At 44.4% G+C, this 23,372-nt stretch overlaps 1 protein-coding gene across 1 annotated transcript in view; it reads left to right on the forward strand.

Annotated features, from left to right (window-relative positions):
* The first annotated feature begins 805 nt into the window (after window positions 1-805).
* The window catches only part of FRMD6 (FERM domain containing 6), a 224,092-nt gene continuing 201,525 nt past the window's right edge, over window positions 806-23,372 (forward strand). The window contains exon 1 of the mRNA XM_069486987.1: window positions 806-1,112. The gene's annotated coding sequence lies outside the window, so the exon portion shown is untranslated. The remainder of the gene's footprint in view (window positions 1,113-23,372) is intronic.

The following is a 23,372-nucleotide window of genomic DNA, read 5'->3' on the forward strand; positions in this document are numbered from 1 at the left end:
GATTCCCCCAAATCGAAGTTTTGTTACAGGAACAAAGTGGAATAGATATAAACAGGAGAGATGGTGTTCGGTTACTGTGCAAATCTTCCAGCCCAACCCCTTCCTTTTACTTATTTGGAAACCGAGCTAAGGGATGGATCCAAGGTCACGCAGATAGTCAACAGCAGAGCAAGATTTCCCAGCTTCTGCCCTATTCTCTATCCTCTCTTCTGTGGATTCTTGGAAACTGGGTATGAATCAAACACGAAGTTTCTATAACACTTGCCTTATCTTTGAAATATCTTCTTAAATACCAAATGTCATGAGATCGAATTGAAATGAACTGTAATTGCACATCTATCATCTTTGACTCTCCTGCGTTGACTGCCCAGAGTAAGAAAACCACATTCCTTCTGTGATAGTAATCCTTGCTACTCCTTTCCTCCTTGGGGAAACAGGTCGAAGCTTGACAAAGTGTAGCTGCTGATCTATTTGGACGAAGTTCGAGCCCTACCCAGTGATCCCCTGAGTGAGGTGGATGCCCTGTGGATGGAGAGGCTCCCCCAGCCTCTGCTCTCCTCTTGTGGCATATTTTATCCCAAGAACTTGATTCACAGTCTAGACTGGGTCCTCCCTTTGGGTGGGCATGTTGCCCTCCCAATTTTCCCAGGCACAGCAATATCCCTGCAGACAGGTACAGGCATGCATCAGAAATCTGGAGGCTTGCCTAAAACGTATGTCTGCTGTTCGTGAAGGGGCAATGTAGCAATTACATGAGTAATGCAGTGGCAGATCTTCTGTGAGAAATTAAAGCTGAAAAAAGAGGGCTTTCCTCCTTGAAGGAAGGGTGTTGAGTGAACTAGCTCTTGCTTTGGGAGTCCTGTCTTCTCCCTTCCCTTTCCCCAGACTCAATCCCTTCTCCCCAGACATTCTTTCCTGAGCACCCCACTCTGGCACTTGACAAGCCTTGGAGATGAGAAGGAACTGGCTGGAAGTAAATAGTCTGCTTGCTCACAGCAACTGAAAATTTTCTTTCAACGATTCTGATTCCATGGGAGGGAGCTGAAGATTAAAGCCTGGAGTCTGCCGCATTCCCAGAGCAGCAGCCTGGCTCCTGGTGGCTCCAGCGGCAGGTAGGAAAAGAATGGTTGCTCTTACCTTTTGTTTTTTTTTTATGAGCTATAATTTGAAGACAAATTTAATGTTAAATGTCAGTACATTGGACACAGCAGAAGCACCAAAGGATTTAAATAATTTGATTTCTGTCTGTAAACCAGCCCAGATGAGTGAGAGGGTTGGTTCTGCTGTTGAAGCCGATCTATCCCATGATTTTTTCTTTGGGGAAGGGGCTGCCCTGTGTTGTCCCATGTAACAACCATTGCAATTGGGCTAGGAACAAACTCATGTCTTGAAGAATTAGACAATGCCTGTGCTTTCTGGACTGTGGCTTAGAGTGTGTGTGTTTAGGTACGTGTACGTGTCCTGTGCTCCAGACACACACTCACCTTTGTTAAGAACACTCTCAAAAACACACAATGACCTGACCAGAAGAGAGTCCCCCTTTGATGCACTGTTATTCTAAGCATTTCCAGAGCCCAACAATGACTCCTTATAAGACACCACCATAAGTTTTTAAAAAGGAAGTTATTAAGAGTCTGAGAAATCTTGAGTAGGTGTCAGTTACATTAAGTATCAGTTACATGCTCACCCTCTGGGTTGCAAAAACAGACATTTACATATTTTGGGTTCATGCACTTCTTTTATAAGGGGTATAACTTAGGAAAACTAGACACGAGATCATGAAGTGAATACAGTGAGCTGTTACAGAGTTTGTCATAACCAGATACCAAGTGTTGTAAAATTAAGATACGACGCATGTCTGATAGAAGGAAGTAATAAAGGGAATATGGAAAAAAACAGAATGGAGTTTTATGAGAATTTTTAGGTCTACTTTTTAAAAGCAAACTGAGTTTGTGAGTCAGCAACCAGGGAATCAGTTCTCATACAAATTATTTATGAATTGTGCCATTACATAACTTTTAAAGATGACCAAATATTGAGGTTATCTATTGTTTGCCATTGTGTGTGTGTGTTTGTGCATCTGTATGTACCAGAGAAAGGGAGAGAGAGAATGAGGGAGAGAGAGGCTGAGGAGACCCTCACATTACTGGGTTACAGACAATTGTTGGGTTATTTTAAAATGCATCTCTGAAACACTGATCACCACCTTCTGTGTTTCTGGCACTGTGCTAGGCCCTGGACGATATATACATATCTAATGCTGAATTTCCTCTTCAGTAACCTTTACCTACCTCTTATTAGTGTTGCCAACAAAAAGACAACCACAGAGTTTTAGTGCAATTACTGTAATGGGACTCCTAAGGAGGCCTAGTTACCCAAACTGCTTGTGTATTTACCTGCTAGAAAAATACATATCGTCGTCAGTCGGGAAGGATACCCTGTTGAAAATAAATACTGTAGTACCTCTCAAGTTTCCTTGCTTGGGCTCAAGCTTCCTTAAAATCCAGTTCTCTAAGGCCAAGGTAGAACAAGAGCACTACTATTAAATTTGGGTCCTCTTTGTGACCCCTGATTTCCATGGGTGGGGGAAACTGGTTCTTTACTGACAGCAGGCTGCAAGGCAGGGGACAGATGGCTTTTGGGCCCTGCCTTCTGCCCAAACCCCTGTGGGAGTGAAGTTGAATGGAAGGTGTGTGGAGCCCCTTCTCTTTGGAGGACTCTTCCCTAGTGTCTCCCTGGCGACCTTCTTCTTCATTTTGTTTTGGATCTCAATGCCCTGGGCTCTCAGCAAGCATTACTGAGTCTCCTTCCGTGCAGCCCTGGACCCTCTCTTGCCTTAGAGGCTGGCTCCTTAGCCGGGCGGCGGCAGACCCAGAGGCAAGGCAGATAGAGGCAAAGCGGCCTCCTTGCAGTCACATGCTCTTCCTTCTCCCTTCCTCCCTACAGTGGCTGCTTCTCTTGGTTGCTATAAATAATACCGTTCCCCACTCTGGAAAACGTCTGAGTTTGTCATCAGTGGTCCCTTAGTTCCACATCTCTCCCAGCTCTGGTGAGAAATGGCACCATGGGTGACGTGACAAAGCTGAGGAAGAAATCAACAACGGCGGTAACACCACCTGACGTTTGCTGAGCCCGGGCTGTGTGCCAGGCGCTGTGCTGAAGGCCTTATGTGTGGGATCTCATGTATTCTGTACGGCAAGCCCGTGAGGTAGAGACCACTGGTATCTCCACTTTACAAAGAGACTGAGGCTTAGCCTTTTACCTGTTGCCGGGGGATTCCGTTCTAAGTGCCTGACTCCAACGCATTCAGCCACAGCCTGATATGAGAGTGAGAAGTTTAGCATGAAAGTCGGCCAAGAGAAGACAGTACAGACCTGTGAGGAGGAGCTTAGGCACATCCCCTTCGGGCCCTCTTAGCTGCCCTGCCCTTCTGTGAAGCCCCTGCAAAGGTCTGCTGCGAGACCACCAGGGAGACCAAAGGGCTCGCTTTGCGGCCAGAGACTGCTCCCTCCAAGTGGCCTGTTGAGCCTCCCTTTGAGGTCTGGCAGCTAACATTTATCTTGGTCTTTGTTTACAAACAAGGGCTATGCACCCTGTTCTTTCCTTGCTATTTAGGACTGACTTTAATTCTGCAGGAGCATCGTTCTGCTTCTACTGCGCTGCTGTTTTTAAAGACACACTCCAGCCTTAAGGGGAGTCAGCAGCTGTCCATACCTGTTCGTTTCTTTTCCTTGGCTTTCAGCTCGAATATTCCACACAACCTACCTAGACCCAAGAGGAGTTCTCCTTTAGGGATGGTCTCTATTGTGTCAATTTCCACTCCTAGTACCTGTTTTAAGCCCAGGAAGAGTGTGGGAAATCTTGAGGCTGTTTTCTCTTGGTGCCACAATTCACAAGTTTTGTCATTGGCTCATTTCTGAGGGGTATTGTCACATCTTGAACCGCTTGAATCTGTAGGCAAATCTTCTGTAATGTAGATCTTCTTTCACAAGACTAGGGATGCCAGGGAAGGGCTAAGATAAGCCACTTTAGCACCAAGACCACTGTATGGCCTTTGGGTTAACTTGAACATCACACTGAGACCTAGCCCCTTAAACTTCTTAGAAACTATTTTTACTGTGACTTCATAATGAATTAGTAAAGTGTCACCTTCTTTGAAATTTGGCCTTAACTCTCTTATTTTCAGTGTCAAAATTCTTATTTTGAATTTTTTTAAAAAAAGAGAACAAAATAATTGAGTGTTTGAAGCAACAAAAAGGGAGGATATTGATGTTACTTGAGCACCTACTATGTACTAGGTACACTGACAGCCTCTTTGCGTATAACACAACATTTAATCCTGACAGAGCTTGGCAAAGTAGAAAAATCCATACTACAGTTTAAGAAACTAAGGTTTAGAAAAAGTAAATCTACTAAGTGTGACAGAAGTAGAATGCAGACATGGATGAGAATGCAAAGCTCAAGTTGTTTCCCTTTTTCTGTGCTGCCTCCACCATGGTGCCTTGATGGTGAGCCCCTTCCCAGTGGACAGAGTGTGCTCAGATGGCTCATCTCATTTAATCTTTACAATCTGGGATAAAGGTACATGACGTGGATTTGGTGAATGAGGAAACCGAGACTCAGAGTGTGCTGCTGGGACCACTGGAAACAGCTCCTATTAAGGCTTGATAGTTTCCTACTCATCTCAAAGACAGCTACCTTCCTGGGAAAATGGTGTTTACATGAAAAAATTTAATCCCCCAGTCCAGATCCTAATCAACAATAACTATTTGTATCACTTTTGATTTTCCAAACCTTGATCTTAGCAATATGTGTTCACTACATGTGCTTTATTTTGTTCTATTTTATTTCTAACACAATACTATTTCATAGACACAGGCCAGTGTCAATGAAATGACATACTTGTCATTTACTATATGAATGTAGTTTTTTATCCTACTACTCAGGCCAATTTCTTATTATTGAACGTTTGAGATGGCCTAAGGAATACAACTTCTTTAGTTTTTTCTTTTGGAGGTATCAGTCCATTCAGGCTGCTATAACAAATGCCATAGACTGGAAGGCTTATAAACAGCAGAAATTCATTTCTCATTATGCTAGAGGCTGAGAAGTCTAAGAACAAGGTACTGGCAGATTTGGTGTCTGGTGAGGGTCTGCTTCCCCATTGATAGCTATCTTCTCACTCTAACCTCATATGGTGGAAGGGGCTAGTTTGGGGGTGTCTTTTATAAGGGCACTAGTCCCAATCATGAGGTGTCATGAGGATTTCAACATACAAATTTTAGAGGGATATAAACATGCAGACAATAGCATTCTGCCCGTGGCCCCCTCAAATTTATGTCTTTCTCACATACAAGATACAATTCTTTCATCCCAGTAGCCCCAAAGTCTTAACTCATTCTAGCATCAACTCAAAAGTCTAAAGTCCAAAGTCTCATCTAAACAGCATCTAAATCAGATATGGATAAGACTCAAGGTATGATTCATTTTGAGGCAAATTTCTCCCCAGCCGTGAACCTGTGAAACCAAACATGTTATGTGCTTCTAAAATACAATGGTGGGATAGGCATAGGGTGGATACTCACATTCCAAAAGGGGGAAATAGGGAAGAAGAAAGGAGTGGCAGGGGCTCACAAGTTCGGAGCAGTTCCAAAAGCTAAAGGCTCAAGAATAATCTTTGGCTTGATGTTCTGCCTTCCAGGCCCCCTAGGGCAGAGGTCCAGCCATCTCTACCCACTGGAGTCATGGTCCTTTCCCCATAGCTTTGTTGTGCACAGCCCACACCACAGCTGTCACAGTTTGGAGTCACGTGCCTGTGGCTCTCCTGGGCTGCAAGTGCATGCCTGTAACTAGTCCAGGGTCGTGGGGGCAGTCCCACCGCCATAGTCCACTCTGCATTGCCCTAACAGTGCCCTACTGTTGCTCTGTGATGGCCCTGTGCTTGCTGGGGCTTTTGCACTCTGGCCCTGTGACGGACGTGGCAGCCCTAGTGATTTCTGAAATGACTTCAGGGCCATTCTCTCATTATCTTGGACAATAGGTCCTGGTTTCTGTTTAGAGGTTGACTAATTTCCTTATCAGGTTGTTGTTTGGCCACACCTTTGTTGTTCTGTCCCAAACATGCTGTCTCATTCTTTACAATATAGATAGGCTGAGAATTTTCCAAATCTTTAAGTTCTGCTTCCATTTGAATTAATATTATAATTCCATATTTAAATCATTTCTCTCTTCTCACATTTTAGTAAACGCAGCCAAGAGAAGCCAAATCCCACCTGCAACACTTTGCTTTAAAATATCCTCAGCCAAATATACAATTTCATTGTTCACAAGTTCTTCTTGAAAACACTAGAACACAAACATAATTCAACCAAGTTCTTTGCCACTTTATTGTAAGAATCACCTTCTGTCTAATAACATGTTTCTGATTTCCCTCTGAGATCTTATCAGAATGGCCTTTAATATCCATATTTCTACCAAAATTCTGTTCACAAACACTTATGTATTCTCTAAGAATACTGAAACTTTCTCTACAGCTCTTCTCTTTTCCTTCTGAGCCGTCAGCACAGTCACCTTTACACATCCATTTTGGGAGGACACAAAAATTCAGACCATAGCAGAAGGGTATGGTTTCCAAAGAAGAACTCACTGAATCAAATAGTGTGACAAATTTGATAGCTCTTAGGACAAATTGCCAGATTGCTTTCCTCGGAAACCAGCCACAAGCACAGGTTCTTGTTTCTCTACAGTGTCAGGCCGGCCTGCTCTTTACTGAGTTGAATTTATTATAGTTATCCTCTCCAAAATGTTTCAGGAGAATCTTAGAATGTCTTTCTCCCCATCACTGAGCCTTTTAACTGAAGACTTGCACTGAGCCAGCTCTCAGCGGCAATTCCTCCCGTCAGAGTAGTGAAGACCTGCAACGCCATGTTCCGTGGCCTAATGGAGTCGGGCAGAGGGAGGACGGGCAGAGGATAAGCTGAGAAGTAGAGAGACAGGTGAAGAACCTGTGATAAACAAGTAGGTCAGAGGAGTAATGGAAGACATGGGAAACTGATCTCTTTGGGATTCTTGAAATCAAGACTAGGATATGAAATATATTTATTCACTTACAGTTCATGTGGTAAGTGAATAAAGGAGCCAGCCTCCAAGATGGCTCCTAACGGCCCCACCTCCTCATGTCAGTACCTGGGGTCGTCCCCTTCCACATCCTCTCAGGGTTGGTCTGTGTGACGAATAGATTATGGGACAAGTGATGATCTGTCACTTCTGATATGAGGGTATCCAAGATGGTGCAGCTCCCGCCTCTGTTACTCCCGTCCACCCTTAGATCACTCCCTCTGGGGAAGCCAGCTGCCAAGCTCAGAGCAGCAAGCTGGAGAGGCCCACGGCATGAAGATCGCGGTGGTGACAGTGTTCCAAATGCAGCAGAATCCCAACTCACACCTCCACCAGGAAACCCGTACCATCCGCTCAACTCGTGTTTCCTGTTAGACTGAACAGATGATATCAGAACAAACCACTCCAAAGCATGGTGGCTGAAAACAATTCTTCCTTGTTTTTTTTGCAGTTCTTTGGGTTAACTGAGTAGTTCTCATGCTGATTTTTCCACTTACTTATGTGGCTCATGTCACTGCAGTCAGCTGCAGAACTGAGGGTGTCACTATCATATCTGGGTCCTCAGATGGGGCTGGCTGGGACTTCCTCTGCATGTGGCCTTTCATCACAGGCCTTAGCACAGTATAGTGTTCTTAGTGTACAAAGGGCAAGAGTGGAAAATGCAAGGCTTCTTGAGGTCTGGGTCTGGAAGTCACACAACATTATTTCTACCATATTCTATTGGGCAAAATAAGTAGAAAGTTCAGCTAGATTAAGGGATGGGGAATAAACTCTACCTCTTAATGAGAATATTTGCAAATAATTTGTGGTTATTTTTAATCCACGAAGTCCACCTTCTAGCAACAATTATTTACATTCTTCCCATGTGCAAAATACACACACCCCTGAAGTTTCATCTGATGACCAATCAGGCTCCAAGTCCATGATTTTACGATCTGCATCTGGCCCAGACATAGATGTAGTTCCTCTTCATCCAGAGTTGAGATTTGCCTTCCAACCTAGCATGTCCTGGCCCCTGTTTGTTTCCTCTAAATCCTGCTTGTAAATTAAACCAAACCCCCAGCATACAGTGTTGAAACAGGTACATGGTAGCTCTGACAGATGTCCCCATACATACAGGGGAGGAATATAGGAGGCAATAGGCAATGACTCAGTAATTGCGAAGGGTATCCAGGCACATCTTGTCAGGTTCCCCTACTCAGGCAGGCAGGGTTCCTTGATGAGGGTCTGGCTCTGCTTTGGCTTCAGCCCTCGGGGTTCTGAATTATACCCCCTGAGATGCCTTTTCTTTTGGAAGAAGAATGGTCTATGTTTGCAGCTAAGTCGATTTCTCGGCCTGCTTCCTCCCTGTAAAAAGTTAAGGGCTCGGAGGTCTCTTATCATTTAAACTGTTACTCCAACCTGATATAACTCCTTTAAAAACTTTATGGGTTGTCTATTCTTTTATTATTGTTCCCTCCATTAGACAAAATCTATAACAACAGTTTCTTCTGGAACAGGCCTGTCTCTACATCAGTGCTGTCCAATAGCAATAGAATGCAAGCCACAGGTGTGAGCCACATGTGTATTTTTTGAAATTATAGCTACATTTTTTAAAACGGTAAAAAGAAACAGGTGAAATTCTAATAATATGTTTTATTTCATCCAATATATCCAAAATATTATCATTTCAACATGTAATCAATATGAAATTAATAATAAGATATTTTAAATTTTTTTCATAGTAGGTTTTGGAACTCCAGTATGTATTTTCCCCTTAGAGTACATCTCAGTTTGGACTAGCCACATTTTAAGTGCACAATAGCTACATGTGGCTAGTGGTTACTATATTGGGTAGCCCAGCTCTAGATTACTGGGAGATATTTTGGGACAGGCTTCTGCGAATTTTAAAAGCCCTTTTGTCCAGTTGAGAGGATCTATTCAGGACTTCCTAAAATCTTTTAGAGGACTTAATAAAGGGGCTTGTAGCCACAGTCTAGGTTTATCTTTACCCTGAGACCATTTTATACTTTGAGAATCCTTTGCCAGCTAGAGAGATAGAAATAAGGAACAGCCTTACTTTCCAACCCAGCAAGTACTGGGCCTCCTCATTTCTTCTACGTTCTGTTTGCAAACTAATTGATTCTTTAACTCATCCTCTCTTCCTGTATTTTATCCTGAAATGCTTTAAAAAAACCAAAAAACCCGTTGGTGCTTTTAGTATCCTGTCTAGAAACCACGTTAGCCAGACCTACAAATTTATTAGGTACATTTTTCACCTTACACATTACTACAGAAGAAAGTTTTATTGATTGTTTTACCAATATAGGTTGCCCTTTTTCCAGCCTCCAAAAACAATTTCCTCACTGCCCTTCCAGCTTCTGCCCACCATCTGGTCCCAAAGCCAATGCCACATGTTTTAAATTTTTGTTGTGACACCACCCCACTCACCAGTTTGTGTGTTAGTTACCCAGTGCAGACTAATAAACAATCCCAACACTCAGTAACTTAAAACAACAACAGCTTATTATTTCTTGTGATTCTGTGGGTTGACTGGCTAGTTTAATCATGACTGGTATTACCTGGGCTTATGCATGTGTCTGCCTTCAGCTGGAAGATCACTGGGCCTGGGCCAGCTGGAACAGCGGGGCCTCTTGCATCCATGTGCTCTTTCATCCTTCCAGAGGCTAGACTTTCTCACGTGGCAGTGGCGGTGTTCTAAGAGCACAGGTCAAGCTTCATTGTGCAAGCACTTATCAAGCCTCCACCATTATCATATCTGCTGATCCCTTTGACCCAAGTCAGTCACATGACCAAGCCCAAGGTCAACGTGGGAGGAAACTACACAAGGGCATGGATTCCGGGAGGCAGGACTAGTTGGGGAATAATCAGTGTAAAGCCTACCACTCTATCTCTTATGGTGTTTTATGGATTGCATGACATATTTATATCTAAAGCTCTGTTTAGCACGGTCCTACTACTTTGTAATCTGCCCAGAGTCCCAGAGGCAATAACTGAATTCGGTTCTAAAGTTGCTTTTACTTTACATTTGGAAAGATTCCATCCATGTTTGCTCTAGTCACAGTCTAACAAGGAACAAAGTGTTGAACAGATGGGACGGGTTTCCTGGCAGAGGTGAGAGTTGGGATTTCACTGTAGTTTTCATCACAGTTAGTTCCCACACAGAGAGACCTAACACGGTCCCTTGCCATAGATGCTGTTCAATAAACATGTGTTCCATGAAGCTCCTTTTCTTCCAGAGGAAGACCCTTGCCCTCCTTTAGCAGGAGATATTGACACTCAGCAATGACAGGTGAGCCTGTAGTTTTTCTGTAATGTAAAAAGTGGTCATAGGGACATGCATTCATATATACGAGAAAACAAAGAGGAATTGAGGTATAAGTGGCTTGATTTTCCTTTCCATGTTTTAGATGAAAAGTTTGTGGCAGTGTGCAGTGGCATGTCCCTGTAGTCCCAGCTACTCAGGAGGCTGAGGCAAGAGGATCTCTTGAGCCCAGGAGTTCAAGACTAGCCTAGGTAACATAGTGAGACCCTGTCTCTTAAAAAATAATAACTAAATAAATAAATAAATAAATATTTTTTGTGAAGCTCTATGGTTTTGATAGACTGTCATATCTCCTGTTTTTAAAAAATTGGCTAACATTTATCTGGTACTTGTTATGTCCAACATTGCTCAGAAAGCTTCAACTATGTTAACTCATTTAATCCTCAAAGCAGTTTGTTTTATGGTGGAGGAAATGCAGTACAGAGAAACTAGTTAACAGCCCAAGGTCACACAGCAAGTAAGAGATGGAGCCGGGGCCTGAGCCCAGCCAGCCTGGCTCTGAGGTCCATGCTCTTAGTCACTGTCCCACAGGTGTCTACATGAAGGGAAGGCAGGAAAGACTATGAAAGAGAAAAACCAGGTGTGCGGTGAGGCAGAAAGCTGGGCAACACTCCAGATTCTGTGTATGTTCTTTTCAAGTATTTGGTTTTTGGGTACCTGCATAAACTATTCTTCTAGGACCCTGACTTCTCTCTGGTGACTTGCTTTCCCAATCTGGGACATGTTTTAGGGAGCTATTTTTTCCTAATTTATCTCATTTGATTCTCATGTGTGAACTGAGCTGGTTAAATTGAAAATCTTCTGAATTGTTATGGAAATAATGACTTGGTGGCCCTGAACCCTGGCCAGAGAGTTTGCTCTGTCTCGGGAGACCAGCAGGGCTCCTGCTGCCCTGGTGGAGACATCCAAGTCCCAACAGAAAACAGTCACTCCGGTTCTGCCACTGCCACGTCAAGATTTAGGATATGTGAAGGTACTAAGTTTTCAGAGTAAGAAAAAGAAGCAGCTCACATTCATAATGGAGTCTTTTAAAATCTGCCCAAGTACTGCAGGAGTTGCACTTCAAAGGGTTTTGGCAGTTACGTGTTTTGGGAAACGATGGGGGAGATGTTAGAGATGTCAACTAAGGTGGAAGGAGGACAATGTGGTGTGTATATAAAGAGGAAAGTTTTGAATGAAGCAACATTTCTACTACTCATGTGTTTTGGGATTAGTTTTTGTTTGTGTGGACACAGAAAGGCCTGGGTCATTAAAGTGTCTTCAGTTCCCAGAGGAAGATTTATGAGGTTAAAGAAAGCTGGAGGCCACAGAAGATGCTACATGTATGTAGATGGTGTGAATCTCACGAACCTTAAGCACCCTGTGTTAGATGCCCATAAAGTGAGCTGTTACAAAGTTAATTTCTATTGCAAGTGTCAATGGTCTCAAAACTATTGTCCTAAATGAGGAAGCAGTTTTGATCTTTGATGCCAAGGGGATATTTTGCCATGAATCCTTGTAGGAAAATGACCAGCTCATCAGGGTGGGTTTTCATTAAGAAAGCTGGTGCTCAAGACAGCTTCCCTGTTCATCCTTCGTAGCATACATCATGTCCTCTGTCCCCAAACTCAAACAACTTGAGCTTGGAATTGTGCTACATGCAGAATGAGAGATTAGAAACAGAAACTCCAAATTTCTCTGTGCCGTTTCCTTCTGTCTTGCTGCCTCATTTGGGGTGTTTATGTCATTTTCAACAAACACCTTTTGAATTTTTCTAGCAGAAAACACTCTAGAGCACTAATTATGATTTCTCTTGTATAATTTCAGCACTTGATAGGAGCCATTTATTCCCAGATTCTGCATTATCAGTTCCATGACCGAGCACACGGGCTTAGCATACGTTCTCTGTGCTTCTCTACATCTCAGATTCCTAGTTTATTTAAGAAATCTTTAATTTTTTGACTTGTAGCTCATTATATCCACATTTGTAAAGGTCATGCAGACTGCAAAAGTGACAATTACCACGGAACAAAATGTTTTTAATTAGATTATCTCCTTTCTGGTCAAGTCCTTATTATTGAAATAACGGAGGTTTCATTCGTTGGTTGGTCTGGGTGAGTGCGGTGCCTCGTTGCAGACTCGTGCCTGACATGCCACAGAATGACAGTAACTGTTTGATTCCCTGGGTCCAGCCAGAGCTATGTTGCCAGGTAGCAGAAGCAGGGTCTGACTTGGCCCCCTAGAGAAAAAGGGTTGAAGGCATTCAATGAGAAGAGGAGACAGGGTTAAAAGAAAAAATGAGCCATTTCTCATCAGGCCAGAGTCAGGATTTCCCGGACTAGAGATGAGCTGCCATGTCAGCTACTGAAGAAATGAAGCCGGGAGCTGTCCCTCTCTCACATTTCCATCCCAGCACGACTTTCAAAAGCACTTCTTTTTTCTAGATAAGGATTTATTAAGATGTTGAGAGAACAGAGTAGGCTACACTTGCTCAAATTCATTTTACAGTGTTTCTGTTTAGATTTAGACGGCAGCCGCCTGGCCTTTGCATTGAGCTGTTCCGGTGGTAGCTGAGAAGCAAAAGAGCCAACGCACAGCCCCAGCCCTGGCTCCTCCTCGGCCCTGGGGCTCACGCCTGGCTCCCGCAGGTCTCAGGTGAAGAGCTCTGTCCTAGGCTCAACCTCCAGTTGGGAATCCTCTGGTGGCTGACACATCTAGTGGGGAAGCAGAGCCCCCTACCCAGAGGCAGGGTTGGCTGGTGCTTTGTTGGTGGGACTTGAGAGACCTCAGAAAGGTTCTCTGTGCCCCACCAACTTGCCACACTATTAAGGAGTCATTCATTTCTTTATGTTCACAAATACCCTTTTTAAAAAAATCATTATTTAACATAAGATAGATTGCTTATTTTCCAAATTTTGACATGAATTGGCTATGTTAAGTTCATTCTTTTTCATAACAAACTGGGCACCTCCTAGAGAAGGGAAAGGGTCTCACAGGTCTAGGGACAAGGACACCGAGGTTGTCTAGAATACAGGGTGTCAGGCCTGGATGCAGGCGTGGTGGGTAGGTAGGCGGAGGGCTTCTGGCAGACAGTATGGATTCTGAGGGCCAGTGACTCCCAAATCTGTATCCATAGCCCCAGATGCCCTCCAGAGTTCCAGATTCATCCTTACAATTTCCCTTTGAATATATTCATCTAAAGTCCAACAGGTACGTTAAGTGCAGTGTGTTCAAACCTGAATCCCTCCTTTCTTCTTTTTTGCCCACACTCACACCTTCTCCTCTGCTTCAAGTTGTCTTGAACTTCTCTCCATCTCCCCTACCCAGTCACCAGTCCTGAAAATTTTATCTCAAACAATTCTCTGCTCCAAGTCCCCACTGCCTGTGGTTTCTTTCCGACTTGGTTTCCTCACACAGCCAACTGTGACAGCCTTTTTATTGGTCTTTCTGCCTCCATCTCTTTCTTCCTACTTTACTTCTTCCTCCATATCACTGCCAAAATTAACCGTCTGAACACAAATCTGATCACCGTTCTCCTCTAAGAGCCCTTGCTTTAGCAATCTGCCATAGCTACAGGATAAAGTCTCAGCCCTGCCGTGCATCACACAGAGCCTGTCTCAGTGTGGTCAGCCTCGTCCCCCTGCCCCGCGGGAGTACAGGCCATAGTGACTTCACTCAAGCTCTTCCCTCTGCATTACATGACCTTTTCCTCTCTATTCCACTGTCCACCACTTCATCAGTCCCAGCATAAATAGCACCTCCCCTGGGAAGCCCTCTCCAGCCCCCAGGCCACCCGCTCGGCCCCTAGAGCACTTTGCACGGTGCTGCTCCTGTAGCTGCACTTAGCACAGGGCCTGCTCACAGGAAGTGCTCGGTTAATGGCTACTGTTGACGGGAGGATGCTGGTGGAAACGGGGCTCCAACAGGTGACAGAAGGTGCCAAAAGGGAGAAGAAACAAACTGAAGACCAAGTTAAAACAGCAAATCAGGTATGCCATTTACAACCTTCGGACTGGAAAAAAGACTCATAATGTCCAGTTTTGAGGATGGGGGAGGAAACGGGCAGTTTCATTTGCTGCTGGAAGGTTGATATATGGGGGACAGACTTTGTGTTAGGGAAATTTTGACAGGCTGTATCAAAGCTTTTAAAAAAGATGACAGGATTTGACCCAGCACTTCTGTTTTGAGGAATTCCTCTTAAAGGAATGATCTGACCAGCATTCAGGGATATATATAAAGACCCTTGTTGATATCAACAATAACCTAGTGACATCTGAAATGTCTAACGGTAGGCAGTAGATTAAATAAACTGCAACACATTTTTACCCTGGACTATTAAACAGCCATTAAAAATGATAACATGGACCTACATGTATTAACATAGAAGATAACCTCAGTGATACATTGTAGAATGAAAAAAGTCAGTTATAAAGATGTATGCACACTATGACCTCACTTAAAAATATTAGCATAGAAAAAATCACGAGGAATATGTACTGTAATATTAATTGTACTTATTCCCAGTTGGTGGTAATTTTTACATTTTTCTGTATTTTCTGAATTTTTTTTAAACAATCAGGAATTGGTTGTATAATCACACACACAGACATGCGCACACACGCACGAGCTATTTCCATTAGGGGGACAGGCAGAGAAAACAAGCACAGCTGCAGCTGGCTCATCCTGACTTCAGTTCCCAGCATCACAGTGGCCAGGGGCAGCCTGGCTGGTGTGGTTGCTGAGAGCAGATGAGGGGCAAAGCATCCCGTACCTCCTGTTAATATCCTAGCTAGCCAAGGATCCATTTGAGGATGTCTGGAAGACACTAGAAGCTAAATCAGCTAGTGACCCTGAATAATTCATGGCCACAGACCTTTTCAAAATTCTACTGTAGGAGAAAATCATTTTAAGAAGACCCTGCATCAGGAATTCCAGTGTGGCTGAGCTGAAACCTAGCAGGGAAGCTGGCAGGAGCTTCTGAAGCAGAGGACCTCCTCCTCTTCCCCCTCGCCCTGCCCCACCAACACATTTTAGTTCATAGAGCGCCTGTTGCTTTCCAGTTCAGTTACAAGTCCTCGGAGTGAGTGAGTGTTGAAAACACAACCCAGGGGGAGCTGAAAGGGGTTCGCTGGGCATTGCAGTGATGACAGTACTCAGTGAGGTTCCAGAGAGTGTGGCAGCAACATTTGCCTCTGGGTCATTCCCCAAACCCACGCAATGGCTTGGGCAGATCCCTGGGACAGGCAGGAAGTCAGGAAAGTCTATTCTCTTTGTGCTGGAGGACAGGGTCACTCTGCCCTCCAAGGTGCTCTGTGCAGCTTGCAATGGCATGAGCCCTTGCCTGCTCACGGCAGACACGCATCCTCCACCACCCCTTCCCCTACAGCGTGTCCGCTCCGGCACCACTGTGGGCCCTGGGGCCAGCTACTCCCCGCTCCTTCCCCTCGGCCCCCCCTGCAGCTGCTACAGCTGCCCGAGGCCTGGGCGATGAGGTGGGTGCACGGCACCCAGCCTGCCCCGTGCTCGCAGCCTCTCCCGCAGGCTGACCCCGGCCGGCCCTGCCTGGCGCTACTCTCCGTGTCCTCCCTCCCCGGGCTGCCCACACTCATAAATCTCCAGGGCCCCGGGGACCAGCACTGGCAGCAGTTGAGCCAGAGTCTGTCCCCAGAGCAAATTGTCTGGGAGCTCTGCCAGCTTCTGAAGAAAATCTGCTTTGTGAACAGGGGAAGAAGCCTCTTTTATACTTTCTGCTAATCATGTTATTCACATAAGAGAGCTCCGTGTGTTTCCTTCCTTTCCCACAAGTCCTCGGACTCAGGCCCCTGCTTGTCCCAGAGCCCTGAGGAGTCAAGAGCAAAGACGTGAACAGGTGGTAGACTATTGTCGAAAATATGGAGGAAAAAGGAAAATAAATGTTCTAAAAAATGGCTCCCTTTCTCGAAACACTAAGGTATTTTACTAAACACATTTTCTCAAAACAGAAGAAAACTAATGATCTAGCCTGACTGGGAAGTTTATACAGCCCATTATGAGCGTTCTCCCCCCACAAAACAAACAGTCATGAGTTATGTCTTCAAAAGCAAACCATAATTAAAGTCTTCTGCCTATGAGGTTGATTTCTCTGTGATGTTTCTAAGCTAATTTGATTTTCTTTGCCTCAACTTGTCCTTTCACTTTTGGTCTTTCTCCCTCTTCCCACCCCTTTCTCCAAGCCCTGGTCTTTCCCTCTTTCCTCCCCAGCATTCCCCACGTCAAAAAGGAATGGAGGCCAACAGCTCTAGTATGACCGTGAATGATTGAGACTTACGTGCTAAAAACCATCATGGTGAGCAAGTCAAGCTTAGACAAGGGACATCCTTCAAGTAATGAGTTCAGGAAGTTTTGCCTTAACATTGCTGCTTACCATCCTTCAGAATGTTTATGCAAGGCCTCACTGGAATTGCCTTGAGGGCTGGTTTACACATGCACAGCAAAATCAACCTCAATACTTTTATCTCATCCCTCTCATTCTATTCCTTCTTCGTCAGACTTGGCCCTGAATGAAAAATCCTGCATGAAAACAAAAATCTTTCTAGAACAACAGAGGTTTGCCACCAGTAGCAATACACATGTATGTATGTATTTTAAATCAGCCCGAGACAGTTCGGATGGAGGTGGTACAAAGTTGTCTTGTGAAAACAGAGCAACATTCCGGTCAGCACCCTCGAGTAGCCACGTTGGAAGACAGCATTTCAGTTTCATGCCTAAGTTCAGAACGATTGTATGTTGTTTATTTTTCATCAATCCTGTTGCCGTGGGAGGAGGCAGAGGTGATGTATGATGTGCACTAACGTTAATCGAGTGTGTTCCATGATGAGCCCGGATCTGAGCTGAGCATTTTGTGTGCAATGTCTCATTTATTCTCCCAGCAATTCTGTGAGGGAGCAGAGGCTTGGAGAGGCAGGTAATTTGACCAAGGTCACGCAGCTGGGGAGAGCAGACCCAGGAATTGGATCCATTGTGCTGACTCCAAGACCCAGTTACCAACTCATCAACACGAGGCAGGTCACTTGTTTTCTTTGCGCCAAATAAGACACTTTGCATGAAATTCACATCTAAACTGCTCAGCATTCAACAAATGTGTGTTCACGCCTTTCTCTTTGTGGCTGTTTCTCCTTAACTCTCAGTATCCCTGTTACTTTTGTTTTTCTTCAGGAACTTGTTTCCCTATTTTTCCTAGAATATTATTAATGATCTCTAAAAGAAATCCAATATATTTTATTACTACAGATTTTTGCTCTGGCCCATGGCTTCATTTGTAGATGTTTCTCATTTAACCTCATAAAAGACAGAGCTCTGTAGAAACAGTTATTGATATACTACAAACAGTACACGTTGTTTTCTTTGTAAAGCTTATGAGAAATCTGAACACATAAACACAGCATGTGTTCACCAGCTCTCATTAAAAATGCCTGCTGTTTGGTCTCCTCATCTAGAACTTGGAAATCTGCCTGTTCCTTGGGAATTATATCTCCACAGCTAACACCTGAAGGATCCATCTCTGCTACCCTCCTCAGTTTCCTTTTCCCATTGGCCTTTGCAGCAACACTGTGTGTGAGGTCAAGTTTATCCACTCATTGTTTCTTTATATTACCTCTGACCTTTCTGGATGCATTGCCTGCACTGTCCTTCTCCTCCCCTCTCTGCTCAGGGGTTCACTTGAGGAAGTGTTTGGTTCTTCTCTGTCTTTTGATCTCCCCAATGGTCTACAGCCCAGAGTGGAGCCTGGGGGGCTGCTTGGTAAAGACTTCACTGAGCTGCTTTGTGCACCTGCAGCCCTGCCGCAGCCCCTCCAAGTAGCCCCAGTAGCCCCACTGCTTTCTAGCCTACTCCCAGGTGCCAATTAAACTTACTAAACAAGACACTGATGTTCCTCACACAGGAGAGAGGCAGAGATAGATTTTAAAATCACTAACAAGTTTTGGTCTTTACTACAGTTTTTCACTTACAACCTTTGTGGTAGTTTTTCTACCAGCTTTGCAAAAAAAAAGAAAGATGGCGACTGATTCAGATAAGATAGTATCACAGAGGCCAGTGGCCATGAACTAACATGAAGAGGAAGGAAATGCTAATGATATGAATAACAGCTTTGATCGTAAAAATTCTTCAATGTTAAGTGAAGTATAAGTATAATCTATTTCAAATTGTGGGGGGAGGCTGTAGTTCCTGGAAAACACAAATACTTTTTGCAGTTCTAGAACACATCACTTTAAACGCTATCAAAGCTTACAAAAGAGTAAGATAAGAGATTGGGGAACCCCATTATGTCATCATTTTATAGATGGAAAAAAGTGAAACAAAAGTTAAGTTTTTTGGAAGGGAAAAGATTGGTTAAAAGCTAGGATTAGTGTAGTAGTTCTCATAATTCAATGACAAATTCAATGTCCATATTTTATTCTTCTCTTTTAGTAATAGCACTTCACAGTGTATGTAGGCATAGGAATCATATGCTTTTCCAGTCACTTTAGAGCTCTTCAATACAGGACTAGAAATGAAGAACACTGAATTTTGGGCCTTGATCTACAATAAGCTCAGTTGCTGAAGTCTGGCCATGCATGTTATCCTTCAAATTCCTCATCTTTAAACGGTTGGCTTGGAGCTAGGGGAGTGAATGGATAATAATTATGCATACCAAAGTGTTGTGGCAATTTAATTAATATTTATACAGTACTTGGAGATCCTCAGATGAAAGTGCTCAACCAAAGAACAATTATTATCCTATCCTAATATCATAGAATCCCTCCCTGTTCCTGCTCCACATTTTGGGGCCAAAGTGAAAGGAGTTAACCTCGAGTCTGGGAAGCCCTGCCATGAGAATTATGGTGGAGGGTGTAGATGTTAGCTTGTCACCCCTTGTGCAGAGTGATGGTTTATTTTGGGTTGCTGCGATGCTGTTGCAAATCACTGTACCCCCAGGAGACATTGTCCTCTCATCCATCAAGCCTGCCACCAGGGTATTTTCTGCCTCGGCAACTCCTCGCCCTCAAAGCTGGCCCATGCAAGGGAATCACGACCTCCTTCTGATGGTCGGTGTCATGTTTTATTTTTTTTGTGATGGATGAAAAGAACTGAAGTCTGGGATACTGCACAAATTGGTTGGTTCTAGCGGCTGCGGAGGAGACAAGTTGGGAGGAAGAGCAGCCTGTCTGTCCTTTATTCTTTCCCCCAATTCTGGAACCCACCCAGCCCTGGTCATGTGACCAGAATGGATGCAAAGCAAGGGTCAGGGCTCAGTTGTGAGGCCACGATAAGCCCCTGGCATTTAAAGGGCTCCTGTCCTCGCTGCTGTGGCCTCTCCTGGGCTTGACCATGGCAGCACTGACCACTGAGGCCCTCCAGGGCCTCTTCCTCCCCAGTACGGGATACTGGTGACCATTCCAGCACAGATGGGGAGGCTTTCTACCTGCACATTCTCAAAATTAGGAGTGTGCAGTCCAATCAGCCCTGAAAAACACAATGGCGGTAGGAGAGTTTCTTTGCAAATGTTCCCAGAGTGTCCCGACAGGCCCATCTGCCTCAGAATCACTGGATCAACCTACAGAATCTGGGGCGTTGAATTCTGCATTTTAACAAGCTCCCCAGGTTTCTCTTAACTGGCATAATTCCCCGCCCCATTCCTTGTTGAGACAAGACAAGTCTTGACAGAAAATTTGGTCCCAATGACCAAAACAGGCTGGATGTTCTAGACTTCCTGACAAAAGCCATCCCTATCAGCTGGCACATTTTGAGAAAAAGTTTTATAAATTACTAATCAGAGAATGCCAAGTGAATGGTTCCTTTGGCCATTTCTCCCAGCCTCAGTGCACGATGCTGCCAAGTATTTAACACCTACCGAGTAAGAACACCCGGTGTGGAACCTTTCTCTGTAATGGCTGTGTTGGCTTTACACTTTAAGGTCTGGACGGCAGAGGCTCAAGGCAAAGGCTCGTATGTTCCAAGGGAACCTTGTACACATTTGATCAAGGTTCTTGGCTATTTCCTGAATCTCTACATTTTTAAACTAAGAAAGCATTTCTCTAATGACCCAGAGTCAGGTGTGGGTGCCAATCTGTTAAGATGGCTTAGTCTCAGACCTGGGCTCAGGCTTCTCTGAAATTCTGTAGCATCACCCTTATTCATCCCCAGCCTTCCTCATATCTAGGCCCTTGTATCTCCCCAGCTAAGGCCTGTCTCTCCTCTCCAGTTCTGATTGGAGGCAAGAGGAATTTAAGCTTTCTCAGCTCCCATATCTGGGGGGCTTAGGCTGATGGACACTAACCAGCCCTGGGATGTCAGGGAAGTCACACCTCTCTGAGCCTTGGTGACTGTATTTGTGAACATGAGAAGAACAATTCTTACCTTGCTAGGATTAAATTAGATAATGTATGTTAAATGTCTGACCTTGTACCTGGCACTGCAAGGTGCTCAGTAGGTGGTGTGATGTCACCATTATCATCTCTGGGTCTCTCTCCCTGCTCGCCTGACCCTGGCTGCAGCAATCCTGACCAGCAGACCCCCCAAGCAGGAGGCAGCTGGGAGGAGGGAGGGGACTAGTTGTCAAAGTCCTCCCCTACCCCATCACAGTCTTCAAATGTGATCCTTCTCAATAATTTTCAAGATATAATGTTAATAAGATGAGTTAGTATGACTATGATGACAAGAAGAGAGAGGAAGCAACATGAGATGCAAGATGGTTACAGAGGGTGGTTGTGGGTATTGCTTTTTTCTTTTTAACTCTTTTTCTCTTCCATCAACCAATAGCAGAGTTTTCACATACATTCCAAGTCCGTGACCCTGTAGTACAACCACACTAGTGTTCCCAACCCCATCCTAGAACCTTGTCATGCTTCTTTTCAGAATGTGCTACAGGATGGAAATAGAAGCACACCACTTGTTGCCCTCTCATTCAGCCCCTTCCTTCAGTGGTTTGGTTCTAATAATGAACCTCCTGTCCCTTGGTCTCAAATTCCAATGCACCTCTGTTCCCGTTACCCAGATCGTAACTCTGCCTTCATCCCCGTTTCTGAGCGCTGATTCCAGGACATAACTCCATCCCCTTCTACCTCTCAGAACTGCCCATCTCTAACTAGGCCCTTTGCCTGGTAGTGGGGCCTCTGTTCTCCATGTGTCACCTTTTGATGCCCATTGCCTGCCTCCCTGAACTTCAGCATATCTGCCGCCTAAATTTCCCATGGCTGGACTCCATGTACTTGCTGAGTCCCCTCTCCCAGCACACTCATGCCCCCGTTTGTTGGAACCCTGTATGGAACCATCTATGCCCCCTGAACACAGTGTCTTGGTCTGGCAGAAGCTCCACTGTCACCTGGTCCTACCTCCCCATACCTGTCTTGTCCCTTGATGACAAGTTTGCTCCCCATTGCTACATAGTCTTCATAGTGACCAGCTGTGGCCAGGACACCAACCACTTGGAACAGGCAGCTAGCGGAGCAGAAGGAACATCGTCAGGAGATAGGATAACCGAGTGTTTCCAAGGAGACTCATTCATAGGAATAGCTGTGTTGAGGAAAACCACGAGGGAGGATGAATTTTTACCATTAAATAGCATGAAATCTCTACTGAGAACCCAGCCAATAAAGGTTGACTCTGAAGAAAAACCAGCTTCTAATACAAAGAGAATGTGAGAAGTTTTAGAAAAGCAGAGCTTTAAGGGGGCTAAGATACTGCAAGGTCATGACTAGCATAATACAAAGGGGGTGTAAGCTGGGAGGGACCTCTTTCTAACCTTCTGGGAGTTCAAGTTACCACTCCTGAGCATCAGGGCAGGTTGGCTGCCCCGCACCTTGACTTCTTTTCCTAGTTATATGCAGGGCTGTACTGCACAGAGGGGGAGGAGCTACGTGATGTATGCAGGAATCTGGAATTTTCCCCTCCCATCAAAGATCTGTCCACTGGTCAAGCCCTGACCTTGAATTCTGTCGTTCAACTTCCAGGGCACCTCTGTTCCCATTACTCAGATAATGAGAGTGTTCCAAGACACACTCTTGAAAAGTAAAATGCGTTCCACCCGAGTTGATAAATTCTCCATTTGCAGGGACTGGCTTTTAGGTTAGCTCTTTGCCATCCAGGCAACTAGACAGAAGGCAGGTCCATTTGACTGGGGGTTGGTAGAAGGAAAGAGCACAGGTATGCATTGACTAAAGTGCCGTCCACTCAGGAACACAGCTCTGGAGTGATGACATCAGAAACAGGCAGGGACCAGGGCAGTGAGAAGCCAACACAAACAACATAGCATCTCCATGTGCTTTCAGAAAGGTGCAGAGTGAGGACACACATGTGCGCGCACACTCGGGCGTGCACGTGTGTGTGTGTGTGTGTGTGTGTGTCTTTCAGAGTGGAGTAGATGATGTGAATTTCCAACTTCCATTTCTCTATATTCACAGTGCTTTAGAGCCCTGTCAGCTTGGGCATGTATAAAAATGAGAAAATGCTTGTGCTTTTTTCCCCCTAGGCAAAGGGACTGATTCTTAGACTCAGATAAATATGAAAAGCTGTGGGCTTAAAACTCAGTTTATTTATTTATTTTTTTGATGGCACTTAGAATAAAATGTTCCAAATTGAACATTTAAAAGGGAACAAACAAAGTAACCCATTATGCAAATGTTATTATGGGATGGAGAGTCCCCGGGGAAAGGAAGATAAATGTATTTATAATTGCATTTTAATCTTTTCCACTGGAAAAATTCCCTGCCTCTTTTAACCCGATGCCAATCTTTGAGTCAAGAGATGGTGATTTTAATCTAGAACTTGGTCAAGATGGCTATCGATTGCCTTGGCTATAAAGGACCTTGTAATTTTGCCTCCAAATTGTAATGTCATTTTCATTTCCCTTGGTCATTACAGATAGATGTTCTGTTATAAACACCTGAATGATTAGCTTTGTAGTATAGTTTTAATTATTATTTTGTTATAAAAA

Source organism: Eulemur rufifrons, chromosome 2, assembly GCF_041146395.1.
Source record: "Eulemur rufifrons isolate Redbay chromosome 2, OSU_ERuf_1, whole genome shotgun sequence".
NCBI lineage: Eukaryota > Metazoa > Chordata > Mammalia > Primates > Lemuridae > Eulemur > Eulemur rufifrons.